Source organism: Protopterus annectens, chromosome 15.part0 (genome assembly GCF_019279795.1).
Source record: "Protopterus annectens isolate FY-2018-M chromosome 15.part0, PAN1.0, whole genome shotgun sequence".
NCBI classification, from domain to species: Eukaryota; Metazoa; Chordata; order Ceratodontiformes; family Protopteridae; genus Protopterus; species Protopterus annectens.
In genome coordinates, this window is record NC_056749.1 from 237,004,451 (window position 1) to 237,018,664 (window position 14,214).

Here is a 14,214-nt window from a genome sequence, read left to right on the forward strand (position 1 = left end):
TGCAAGAAAATAGTTTGTTTTAATTCAACTAGCAGATCTGAAGACCTCAGAAGCCTTTTGTTTTCCAGACACTACCCAATTAAAAATGTCTAGTACCACCAAATAAAACAAATGCAGCACTGGAAGAATATAAACTGCAATAAGCAATAAAACAGGCAGATGAGCAAGTAAAATGTGACCAAGATTATTAAACCCTTCAGGGAGTGTCAATGAGCGTAAACAGACCATTCATTCAGCTGGAGGCCAAAACAATCTGCTTGTGGTATGGCTGCAAAAGCAGGTACTGGATAATAACTAACAACTGCTATAAAATCTACCTTGAGATTGAAGCTAAAGAGGAAAGCTTCTAGAAATCTCTTGAGAACACAAACTGAAGGTGACTGGAGACCCAATCACAGTTCATTGGGATAAATATGGAGTTTTAGTTGCCCCAGTGTATTACCAGTTTAGAAGAAAAAATGCAGAAGCATGTACCCACAGTCTATTACCAGTTTAGGAGAAAAAAAAGCTGAATCATAAAACGCCCAACAGCTTAAAAAAACTAAACACACCTCGTGTTGCCAATAATAGTCTATAGTCAAAACAAAGCACACCTCTAAGCAACTAAAAGCTGGTAGCACAAAAAAACTGGCTAATAGGAAGGTTTATAAGAAACTCACTATAAAAAGCTTCTCTCAATTTTGCAGCAATTAGTGACGCACTTGCGTTTGAAATGAACAGGCAGAAAAAAAACAAACAGTGGGTCTAAATAGGAATGTAAAGCAACTAATGCAGGCAAAAGAGACAAGACAGAAGGGAATTCGGGAAAATGTCCACTATACACCAACATACAAAAATGCAGCAAATGTTCGAGCAGGCAAAGCATGTGCTCACTGCTAGCAAATGGAGTCAAGAAGGGATATGCATGTTTATGCATAGTGCAGGTGCAGACATATCTAGTTTACTTAAGGACTATAGGGAAATCAGGGAAGTCAAGGAACAAACAGATAAGCTAACTGAATCCTTAGCAACAACTATTAAAAAGAAACTGAGAAGGAGTGCTTTGCTGTGAGGTTGCCAGGATAAGGTAGAGTGTGCAATAAGAACAAGAGTGATTCAAAGTGAGGAAGTACTAAAAGAGCAGTCATTAACTAAGGGAGGACAGCATGTACAGGACAGAACACATACCTGAAGAATCTTAAATCTAGCAAATGTGCTGGAAGAACCTCTGACTGACCTTCAATTGCTCACTGGTCAAGACATATCCAGTGATTGGGGAAGACAGCAGTTATAGCACCTTTTGCACAAAAGGGAAGGAGCAGAGAAGGAAGAAAATCCACGTAACTACAGGCCTCTTAATATATGACAGCTGTGGCAGAGGTGATCGTGGACAGAATACTAGGAGTGCAGCAGGTTGACATCTACTAAGAACACAAGAAAATCAGCAAGGGTTTGTAGCAATTGGCCAATTTTTTACAAGTTAAGAGTTGCATATAATAAAGCCTGTAAACTGTTTTCCACTAAAGATGCAAAAAGCAAACTTTAGAACTGCTCTTTCATTAAATACACAGATGTGATTGCTAGAATGGAACTGTCTTTAGGCAGACACACTATCCCATTTCAAAAGCTGCAATGCTTTATTTGGAAGATTCCAAGTAGCATTCTTTGGGGAAAAAATCCATTTAGATTTTATAGGAAATGTTCAGCCAGGACTACTGCAATATTCTTCTTTGTTAGGACTTTAAACAACCCTGGTAAAACTAAAGGATCTTTATATGAACAGCCTGCATTCCCAGAGTCAATGAGCTAAAAAGTATTTATTTTCCATGTATGTCATCTGTAAGTACTGAGGGATTATAAAAAAATCAGTGGTAGGAGTACTATCATTTAGCTGCAGGTAGTGTTTTTCGATTCCCAGCTATCAGTTTAAACACCTTTTTCCTTACTATTGCCTGTGCAAGTCAACACACTGTTTATATATTTATTTTTTATTTGTGTTGCCTAATTACTACTCATTTGGTAAAGCTTGCATCTGGTTCTTATTACTGCATAATGCACAGTATTAGCAAATCATTAAATGCTGGCATCTGCCTGTTATCAATATTACTCTACACTAGATTAATTTACTTGCACATTACCCCATTTATACCACTCCTCTGTTGGTTATCACTATGTTTCTGCTTCATGTAAATAAGTAAATATTTTCCATTTCTTGTTGCCTACTGTCATCTTACTTCTACCTTTCTCAGTTCCTCTGCCTCCCTGGACACTGCCTATAACATTACCTATTTTTGCTTGTCCTCTAAATACTTTGTGGTAACCCTACAATTTCCAGGTCTTAACCTGCTACTCGCTGGATTCCACTTTTCTGCTTGCAAAATGTACTTACCCAACATGATACAAATATTGCACAGTATTTCTCTTTTTGTGATTAGTTTGTATTACCATTGAGCTCCATTTTTTGTTGTCACCATTAGATTTTTGACGTGAATACTCAATGTTACCTGGACAGAACCTGCAATTGGTCATACTGTTATCAGTGCCCTAGCCCAGCAACCAAATGCACACATTGCTACTGTAATGTAGATAGGTATTGGAAAGCGTAGGTTTACGATGTATATTGGACTCTAATTTCCTTTCTTCTTTATTTTTACTTACTACCACATCTAAAAATACAATATTCTGGGAATTGACTATGTGTGGAGTTTGCAGTTGGAGATTTGACCTAGTAGTTATATGTATTGGTAGATATTTGACTGATTTTATGGTAGCTGCAAAGGTCGGTGCAAGGGCAACTTTTATCTATAGCTACCAAGTGGTTACATACTATGGCTAGCTAATAGCATTACTATAACAACAAAAGGGGTACTGGCACTAGAAAATTACAACTATCTTCTCCTGAGAAACATTGGGTATGTGCATACAAACAGTTTTGGCAAAGTCTTAAGTGTTGGTAAGACTGCACTAAAGTTTTTGGGCTAAGAACAAGCAGGATGAATTTCAGAGAAGTCACCTCTACATTGCAGCTGTTCAATTTAAAGTTAATTTTGGTGTGGCAGGTGTTAGTCGTGTCCTGAGGTGGCAGTGCACATTTGTTAAATACCCTCAGGATCAACTGACTGCTCAATCATACGCGAGGAGCAGTAAGCCATGACCATTCTACATTAACTCATGGCATTACGTGGAATTGTAGGTCCGTGGTGCAACTTGTTAAACTGATCAGCAGTACAGACCATTAGGCCATAGCCATATCACATAATTCACAGGGCAGCTATCAGCCAACCTTTGCAGCTACCATAAAATCAGTCAAATATCTACCGATACGTATAACTACTATGTCAAATCTCAGACTGCAAACTCCACACATAGTCGATTCCCAGACTATTGTATTTTTAGATGTGGTAGTAAGTAAAAATCAAGAGGAAAGGAAATTCGAGTCTAATATACATCAAAAAAGTACAGTTTTGTACCTACCATAAATGTAGATGTTCGAAGATCTACATTGCTGCAGTCCTTACATATGGGTAGTCCGCTGTCCTCGGTCGGCCTGAATACCAAAGTATTAGGCTGACGTCGGTCAAGGCGCTTAAGACTGACATCAGGACGTCAGGGTACAAATGCGCATGACCGACGTCATATCCTCAGTCTTTTCTTGCCCCAGACGTCAGAAGGCCCTAAAAAGAAAGGCCAAAACCAAAAGACAGCAAAAAACAACCAACCACCCCTGCACTAATCATATTTACAATATTTACAATATTCACAACCCAAACTACACCACCGCCTCTAACTACAGAGGGAAGGGAGGGTAAATTGGACTGCAGCAATGTAGATCTTCGAACATCTACATTTATGGTAGGTATAAAACTGTACTATGTTCTTCATCTCACATTGCTGCAGTCCTTACATATGGGTAGAATCCCAAAGCAGAGGTAAGGGAGGATGGCAAAACTATAAAGCATTAGGAGCTGCCAAAATGCCCTGTAAAATTGCAGTGGCAAAACCAGCCCTAGATTTAGAGTAAAGTGGAAGGTGGTAATGCTTAGAGAAAGTATGCACTGAACTCCAAGTAGCTGCCTCCAAAATATCTTTAGTAGCCACCCCTTAAAAAAGCTGTAGAAGTGGCAGTAGCCCTAGTGGAATGAGGCCTAATCCCAGCTGGAACCTCTTTACCATGATGGGAATAACAGAAAGCAATACAAAACCAATCCACTTAGAAATAGTTTGTTTTGAAACAGGTTTGCCCTGAGAACCCAAAGCAAAAGAAACAAATAACTGCTGAGACTGCCTGAACCCTTTAGTTCTGCTCAAATAATATCGCAATTGCCTGTGTATATCCAAAGTGTGTAAAATCTTTTCCCCTTTATTTTGGGGGTTTGCATAAAAAGTAGGCAAATGAATAGTTTGGTTTAAAGCCACACTAGAAACCACTTTAGGCATAAAGGAAGGATTAGTATGCAAAGATACCCTATCCTTATGGAAAATTAAGAAAGGCTCAACCGCCATAAGGGCCTGTAATTCAGAAACCCTTCTCGCAGAGGTAATGGCCAACAAAAAAGCAGTCTTCCATGATAAATATTTCAACTCGGCAGAAGCTGCAGGCTCAAAAGGTTGTAGAGTGAGTTTCTCCAACACAAAATTGAGATCCCAAGCAGGAGTAGGAGCTCTACGTGGGGTCTTATATTCTTTGCCCCTCTAAGGAATTGCTTAAACAAAGGATGAGAAAACAATGGTGGGTCACAGTCATAGTGAGCAGAAATTGCTGCAGCATGAACCTTAATAGAGGAGAAGGACAAACCTTTGTCCAGTAACTCAGTAAGGTATTGAAGAGCCACACTTAAATTAGGCTTAGAAACATCAAAGTCCTTTGCTGTACTCCAAAATAAAAATCTCCTCCATTTATCTGCGTACACTTTCCTTGTACTAGGCCTTCTGGCCTCCAAAATAACATTCAAAACTTGTTGTGGAAGCTGAGACCCTCCAGGGTTTAAAACAGAATATGCCAGGCTGTTAGATGTAGAGAGTGAAGTTTGACATTGAGTAAATGACTGTTCTCCTGAGACAGCAGGTGAGGAATCGAAGGTAAAGGCCAAGGAGGCTCCCGTACCAGACTTCTCAGTAATGGGTACCAGTGCTGTCGAGGCCAATCTGGAGCTATTAAAATCATGTTTGGCTTGCCCTGTCTGACCTTCAGGAGTACCTTTGGGAGGAGAGGCAGAGGTGGAAAGGCATACACATGAAGATTGCTCCAATTGAATGAGAGAGCATCTACTTTCCAGGCTGTGGGATGAAACCTTTTTGTGCAAAACTTTGGCAGCTGGTAGTTCAGTGGAGAAGCGAACAGATCTATGTCTGGAGTTCCCCATAACACTGTCAATTTCTGAAATACATGAGGATCCAATTTCCACTCGTGGGGATCCATAATTTGTCTGCTCAACACATCCGCTAAGGAGTTCTGTGCTCCTGGCAGAAACCTTGCCTGAAGATTTAGCTGTAAACTGAGAGCAGTCTCCCACAAAATCATTGCTTGTCTGCACAGAGGATAAGAATGCGTTCCCCTTGCTTGTTGATGTACCACATGACAGTTGTGTTGTCTGTTAGAACCAACACCTGCCCTGGAAGAAGTAAATCCTTGAAAGCTATTAATGCAAATTGGACTGCTAACATCTCCTTCAAGTTGATATGTAGATGTTGAAGTCTGGCAGGCCACGTGTCTTGTACCCATTTTCCATTTAGATGAGCTCCCCAAGCTTTGTCTGAGGCATCCGTCGTTAGAATCTGACTCGCCTCTGGCCGGGTCACAGAGAGTCCCTTGTTTAGGTGACATTCCTGAGCCCACCACAAAAAATTCTTTTTGAATGCAAGATATTATCTGAATGACAGTGTCCATATCTTGGCAGTGCTGTGTCCATACATTTTTGAGATACCATTGCAGCTTCCTCATATGCAGTTTGGCATTGGGAAGTACCAGAATACAAGATGCCATGAACCCCAAGGCTTGAAGGACTGTCCTTGCAGTCAGCCTGGACTGACGAGACAATTGATGGAAGTAAAGAGAAAGATTCTTTTGTTTGTCCGGGGTCAAAAAGGCCATCTGGGATGCTGTATTCAGTCTCACACCCAGAAAGCACATGTCCTGAGAGGGTACTAGACTGGACTTTATTTCGTTCACAGAATACCCCAGGCATCTTAACACTGCTATCACATACTGTAAATGATTAAGTTAGTCCTTTCCTTGGGCCAGAATCAGGCAATCGTCCAAATAAGGATAGATTTGTATTCCTCTTAGCCTGAAGAAAGCTATCACTGGAGCCAGAACCTTCGTGAACACTCTGGGCGCAGTAGATAAGCCAAAGGGCAATGCAGAGAACTGATAATGAGAAGTCCCAGCCCGAAAACGCAGATACTTCCTGCAACTGAGTCTGATAGGAACATGCAGGTAAGCCTCCTTGAGATCCAGAGTCACCATCCAGTGATCTTTGCCCAGCAGAGGTAAAAGCTGTTGTAACGTCAACATTTTGAACTTGGGAATGTCCAGATATGTGTTGAGGACAGATAAATCCAAAATTGGTCTCCACGTGTTCCCTTTCTTTGGTACTAGGAACAGGCGGGAATAAAATCCTAGGCCCACTTCTGGCAGAGGGACCGGTTGTATGGCCCTTATTTGAAGTAGCAGAGAAATTTGTTTGTGAGCCTCTAGTCTTTGCTGAGGAGGAACGTCCGGCATGCCTTTGAAAGGAGGCAAGGTGTGGAAATAAAACTTGTAACCTTGGTGTATGATATCCAATACCCATTTGTCTTGGGTAATCAAATTCCAATTTTCCTTGAAGAGTGCCAACCTTCCTCCCAAAGGTGCTGCCAGGCAAGAAGGATCTGGCAGCTGAAAAGGTAGGTCATTGGGCCTGTTTACGAAAGGACTGGCCCCTGCCCTCACCCGAAGATTGTGCAGGTGAACTCCCTGTCCTAGGTCTGAAAGAGCTCAGAGCTCTGCCCCTACCACGTCTAGATCTACCCCTAGACTGAGAATCATAAGAAGGATACGTCCACCCCTTAGCAGGCCAATTCCTACTAAACTTTGGAGGCTGAACTTGCAAAAAATCTTTAACAGCCTGCATAGACTTAGCCTTGTCTTCCATTTTCTTCAAGACTGACTCCACAGGTGAACCAAACAACACATCAGACTGTAAAGGAGCATCCAAAATCCTTGTCTTAACATGGTCAGATAAATTCTGATCCCTCAGCCAGGCGTGCCTGCGGAGAACTGAACCAGTGGCAGCCACCCTAGACGAGGCCTGTACAGCATCAAAACCACATTGTAAAGAATGCTTACCCACCTGTTCAGAAACATGCACCAAATCTTGTAATTCCTTACACTCAATGCCTTCCGCCAGAGCATCCACCTTAGACTTCAATTGAGAAAGAAGATAGTTTTGATATTTCAACATATGAAACTGGCAATTCAAAGCCCTCATAGCTAAGGTAGAAGATGTATAGACTTTCTTTCCCCATCTATCCAAAGCTCTGGCCTCTTTATCTGGAGGAACCGGATTTTTTACAACAGAGGCCTTGACACCCTTAGGTCCCTGACTAACAGTTTCTGGGTCCGCCCTAGGACTCTTATAAAGATATTTATGAGCCTCAGGCACCCTGTAATACCTATCCGGTTTAACAGGAGCAGGATGCAGAGAATCAGGATTAAGTGAAGCCTCTGCAAACACATCTTCCACAACATCCAGAACAGGGGGTATAGCCAAGGGCCTATGCTGGGGTAAAAGCAAAAATTCCTAAGCCTTTTCCTGGAATCAGAGAAGTCCTGACCTTCCCACTTAAAATGTTCCCTCATGGAATGAAGAGTCTCTGAAAAGAAAAATCCTCTGGAGGAGAAGCAGAAGGAGTCGAATCATCTGCATCAGAATCAGAATAAGGAGAGTACTCCTGCAAGTCTTCAGCCGAAGACTCTGAAACATCCAAGCCTGCTCAAAACTCCCCAACTCTGGCTCCACCCTAGGCCTCTTATCAGGAGGGGCAAAGAACCTCTAATCAGAGTAATCAAATCTTCTGCCATTTTAAGCATGTGCTTCTTGGGCACAGACCCTGCTGAACTAGGAGTGACACCAACAGAAGCTAAACCTGGCCTGCCTCTGGGAGAAGCCTTGGAAACAGAAGGAGAGGGCCTAACCACCCTAGGAAGGGAGGGAGCACAGTAACCTGAGAAGCCCCTTCAGCCTGACCTGCCTCCTGAGAGGCCACATCCTGCAATATCAAAGTCTCCCCTGGGACTCCAGAGAAGCCTCCGTCGGAACCACGGTTCCACTGGCGCCTCTAAAGAACCGGCGTCCGGAACGGATGACTCATCTTGCCTGGGTTTAACTGCTTTGTCTTTGCGCTTCTTTGAAGAAGCGGGCGCCGGAGAATCCGACGGCATATTATAATTGCACCGCTTCCCGAAGACCAGCCTAGCACAATCTAACCTTTGCTTAATAGTGCACTTACTGAACCTAGCACAAAAGCGACACCCAACAACGTCGTGCTCAGGCCCCAGACAAGGAATACACAAAGAATGATAATCCCTATGCGGTATCTGTTTCCCACAAGAAATACAGTTATTCACTTTTTCTGACATCCGGTAAAACACTGAGGCAAGAAAAAACAAAATATTCTAACGGGTACTTGGCCAACTTTGATTCGGTCTGAAACTCCGAACTCGAAAAATTTCAGAACGCCGAACGGCACTTGCAACGCTGCTTCTGCATCGGACCATGCGGCAAAAAAGACTGAGGATATGACGTCGGTCATGCGCATTTGTACCCTGACGTCCTGATGTCAGTCTTAAGCGCCTTGACCGACGTCAGCCTAATACTTTGGTATTCGGGCCGACCGAGGACAGCGGACTACCCATATGTAAGGACCGCAGCAATGTGAGATGAAGAACATCCTACGTTTTCCAATACCTATCTACATTACAGTAGCAATCACCTACTACATCAAAAAAAGTCTGTAGTTAAAGGTCAGCTCATCAGACTGGCGAGGATGATTTCAGACAATCAGAATTTTCTAGAGGAATGTAACAAAGTAACATGAATGTTTTTGTCTGGAGGGTACCCCTGAAAACTTTGTAAAAGATACAGATAATGAGGTAAATAGAAAAAAAAAAAGATAGTGGGGTAATTCAGCCAATTTTAACTAACACTACAGACACAGTCACAGTTCTTGAAAGTAAGGTGGAGTGGTCTCGCAAGGTTTTTATTTAAGCAATAACCCAAGTCTAGGTGTGGGTAATGCTAGATTTACCCACAGTTGGTGTGATTTGGTCACGTGGGCAAATCTAGCATTACCCACACCCAGACGTGGGTTATTACTAATAAACAATGACATTTTTTTTTTTTTTTAATAAATAAGCTTACTTTTCTTAAATAATGCCTTTGTATAAAACCTGCGTAGTCTCCTTCCACGATTTTCCACTATCCTGGGGCTTTTTCTGATGTACTGTGCATGCGTATGATTACGCAGTACATCAGAGTTGTGTGTAGAGGAAGTAACGGAGAAAGGAAGATCTCGGTTGCTTTTTTAAAGCTGTCTCGCTATGTTAAACAAGTTTAACATAGCGAGATATCTTTAAAAAAAACAATGGAGAACGGAAGACCTCTGTTGCCTTTTTTTTAAAAGATAGTGAGATTACAGCAATGGAGCTCTTCCATTTTCCATTGCTTCTTCTTCTCTTTCGGCTGTTCCCATTAGGGGTCGCCACAGCAGATCATCCTGTTTCCATTCTGTTCTACCCAACACAAAAAAAAAAAAAAATCAAGACATACTAATGGAAAAAGTCCGGGCGACAGGACCTTTTTTCCATTAGTATAAGTCGGATTTACAACGGGCACGCTGGTTGGGCTGGCCAATCAGTGTGCACGTTTTGAAATACTAATAGGCAGTCATTGTATAATACCACTTATAGCATGCATGGATGCTTCATACATTACTAATATAATATTTAAAAATTGGTGGATCGTATGTTCAGATCCTGATATTATGGAAAAACTAGGATGCAGACCTAGAGTTGTGTATAAAAAAAGATACAACTTTTAAACAAATCTTTGGAGAGAGCATCAATTGATACCCACACAAGAAGCAATAAGAAATTGGGTACATATAAATGTGGAGCATGTAAGCAATGTCAAACTATTGTTGTGGGTGAATAAGAAGTTATGTACCTACCATAACGTTCCATGTTAGTTGTCTTCTCTCGCCTTCTTTCTTGCTTGATGGGTTCGGAGCCGATCCTCGGCTCCGACTCGGCACTTGCTAAGCTCGAGAGTCACTTTTACCAGCTCGAGGCAGCCCCATATCCCATGATGCAAGGTGGTAAGTACCCAGATCTCGTTTGATGACAAAGGGCAATAGCACCAAGCATAAATACTTCCCAAAGGAAGAAAGAAAGAAAGCCTACAGGATGAAAGAAGGACCAGTTCTGAATGGTCTTCAGCATAACAATCTCTTGTAGAAAGGTCTGTCCAGGCCTGGGGGAAGAAGGGAGGGTCGCAAGAAAGAAGGCAAGAGAAGACAACTAACATGGAACGTTATGGTAGGTACATAACTTCTTAATGTTAAGTTGTCAATCTCGCCTTCATTCTTGCTTGATGGGACCACGTCTAGCACCTCTATCCTGGGTGGCTCAACGGAACAGACTCTTGAGGACTGTAGAGCCAAAACTGGCTCTGTCCCTGGAGGCCAAGTCCAATTTGTAATGAGAAACAAAAGTATGAGGAGTGGCCCAAGTGGCCGCTGCACAAATAGTGTCTAAAGGAAGTCTAGCTTGAAAGGCTGTAGACGTAGCTAAGCTCCTAGTTGAATGTGCTTTAGGTTTTGAGCACAGCTGTTTTCCCCTGAGCAGATAAATTTCAGAGATGACAGAAGAAAGCCATCTAGATAAAGTCACTTTAGAGACAGGAAGGCCTTTCCTGTTGTCCGCATAGGAAACAAAGAGTTGATCGGATTTCCTAAATTGTTTAGTTCTGTCCAAATAATATCTGAGTTGGCGGTGGACATCAAGATAATGTAATTTTTGTTCCGATCTGTTAGAATAGTTTGGAAAAAATACAGGGAGTTCAATGGATTGATTCAAATTAGTTTTGAGGCACCTTAGGCAAAAGGTCGGATTGGTTCTCAATGATACTCTGTCCTTGTGAAAGACCAAATAGGGGGTCGAACCAAAGAGCTTGAAGTTCAGACACCCTCCTGGCATGTAATAGCTACTAGGAATAATGTTTTCCAAGAAAGAAATTTTAGGAGCAAGAAACAGCTGGCTCGAAGGGGGAAGAATCAAGGATGTCAGCACTAAATTTAGATCCCATTGAGGAGGAGGATTCCTGATTGGAGGCTTTAGCAGGAAAATTCCTTTCAAGAAGGCTTTACAAAGCCTATGGGACATGATATTGTGATCTGCGATCCCGACATGAAAGTTCGAGATAGCAGCCAGTTGAACTCTAACTGTGGAAGAAGAGGAGCCTGCATGAAAAATCTCCGCTAAGAAGTCCAAAAAGTACAGTTTTGTACCTACCATAAATGTAGATGTTCGAGGATCCACATTGCTGCAGTCCTAACCATTGGGGTAGTCCGCTGTCCCAGTCGGCCCGAATACCAAAGTATATGGCTGACGTCGGTCAAGGCACATTAGACTGACGTCAGTACGTCAGGGTACTAATGCGCATGACCGACGTCATATCCTCAGTCTTTTCTTGCCCCAGATGTCAGAAGACCCTAAAAAGACAAGGCCAAAACCAAAAACCCCAAACATTCCTGCACCAAAAATATGTACAATATATACAAAATTACAAGAGTATAACCTCACCTACACAACCACCCCTAAACACAGAGGGGAAGGAGGGAGGTAATTGGACTGCAGCAATGTGGATCCTCGAACATCTACATTTATGGTAGGTACAAAACTGTACTATGTTCTTCATTCCACATTGCTGCAGTCCTAACCATTGGGTAGAATCCCAAAGCAGAGGTAAGGGAGGCTGGCAAATCATAAGGAAGCAGGAGCTGTCAACATGCCTTGCAAAATAGCTGTGGCAAAACCAGCCCTAGATTTAGAGTAGAGAGGAAGGTGATAATGCTTAGAGAAAGTATGCACTGAACTCCAAGTAGCTGCCTCCAAAATATCCTTAGTTGCCATCCCCCTTAGAAATGCTGTTGAAGTGGCAGTAGCCCTAGTGGAATGAGGCCTAATCCCAGCTGGAATCTCCTTGCCATGATGGGAATAACAAAATGCAATGCAAAACCCAATCCACTTAGAAATAGTTTGTTTTGACACAGGCTTGCCCTGAGAACTCAAAGCAAAAGAAACAAACAACTGCTGAGACTGCCTAAAATCCTTAGTCCTGCTTAAATAATAACGCAATTGCCTGTGTACATCTAAAGTGTGCAAAATCTTTTCCCCCTTATTTTGGGGATCTGCATAAAAAGTAGGCAAATGAATAGTTTGGTTTAAAGCCACACTAGAAACCACCTTAGGCATAAAGGAAGGATTAGTACGTAATGATACCCTATCCTTATGAAAAATCAAAAAAGCAGTCTTCCATGACAAGTATTTCAATTCAGCAGTAGCCGCAGGCTCAAAAGGTTGTAGAGTAAGTTTCTCCAACACAAAATTGAGATCCCAAGCAGGAGTAGGAGCTCTACGTGGGGGTCTTATATTCTTTGCCCCTCTAAGAAATTGCTTGAACAAAGGATGCGAAAACAATGGTGGGTCACAATCATAGTGAGCTGAAATTGCTGCAGCATGAATCTTAATGGAAGAGAAAGACAAACCTTTGTCCAATAACTCAGTGAGATATTGAAGAGCTACACTCAAATTAGGCTCAGAAATCTCCAAATTTTTTGCTGCACTCCAAAATAAAAATCTCTTCCATTTTTCTGCGTACACTTTCCTTGTACTAGGTCTTCTGGCTTCCATAATCACATTTAAAACTTGTTGAGGAAGTTGAGACCTGCTGTGTTTCAAAACAGAATATGCCAGGCTGTTAGATGAAGAGAGTGAAGCTTGACATTGAGCAGGTGACCTTCCCTCTGAGACAACAGGTGTGGAATCAAAGGTAAAGGCCATGGAGGCTTCCTTAACAGACTCCTCAGTAATGGGTACCAGTGTTGCCGAGGCCAATCTGGAGCTATTAAAATCATCCTTGGCTTGTCCTGTCTGACCTTTAGGAGCACCTTTGGGAGAAGAGGCAGAGGTGGAAAGGCATACACATGAAGATTTTTCCAACTGAAAGAAAGAGCATCCACTTTCCAAGCTGTGTGATAAAACCTCTTTGTGCAAAACTTTGGCAGCTGGTGGTTTAGTGGAGAAGCGAACAGATCTTTGTCTGGAGTTCCCCATGACACTGTCAATTTCAAATACATGAAGATCCAGTTTCCACTCGTGGGGATCCATGATTTGTCTGCTTAACACATCTGCTAAGGAGTTCTGTGCTCGGCAGAAACCTTGCCTGAAGAGTTAGTTGCAAGCTGAGCGCAGTCTCCCATAAAATCATTGCTTGCCTGCACAACGGGTAAGAATGTGTTCCCCCTTGTTTGTTGATGTACCACATGACAGTTGTGTTGTCTGTTAGAATCAACACCTGCCCTGGAAGAAGTAACTCCTTGAAAGCCATTAATGCAAACTGGACTGCTAACATCTCCTTCATGTTGATATGTAGATGCTGTAGTCTGGCAGGCCACTTGTCTTGTATCCATTTTCCATTTAGATGAGCTCCGCAAGCAATGTCTGAGGCATCTGTCGTTAGAATCTGACTCGCCTCTGGCCGGGTCACAGAGAGTCCCTTGTTTAGGTGACATTCCTGAGCCCACCACAAAAATTCCTGTTGAATGCAAGGTATTATTTGAATGACAGTGTCCAAATCCTGGCAGTGCTGTTTCCATACATTTTTGAGATACCATTGCAGCTTCCTCATATGCAGTTTGGCATTGGGAAGCACCAGAATACAAGATGCCATGAACCCTAAGGCTTGAAGGACTGGCCTTGCAGTCAGCCCGGACTGAAGAGATAGTTGATGGAAGTAAATGTAAAGATTCTTTTGTTTGTCCGGGGTTAAAAAGGCCATCTGGGCTGCTGTATTCAGTCTCACACCCAGAAAGCACATGTCTTGAGAGGGTACTAGACTGGACTTTATTTCGTTCACAGAATACCCTAGGCAACTTAGCACTGCTATCACATATTCCAAATGCTGTAAAAGGTCT

General features: G+C 42.4%; 1 protein-coding gene across 4 annotated transcripts in view; it reads right to left on the reverse strand.

Moving 5' to 3' along the window:
• The window catches only part of LOC122790165 (SLAIN motif-containing protein-like), a 524,881-nt gene that overhangs the window by 252,527 nt on the left and 258,140 nt on the right, over positions 1–14,214 (reverse strand). The window lies entirely within an intron of this gene.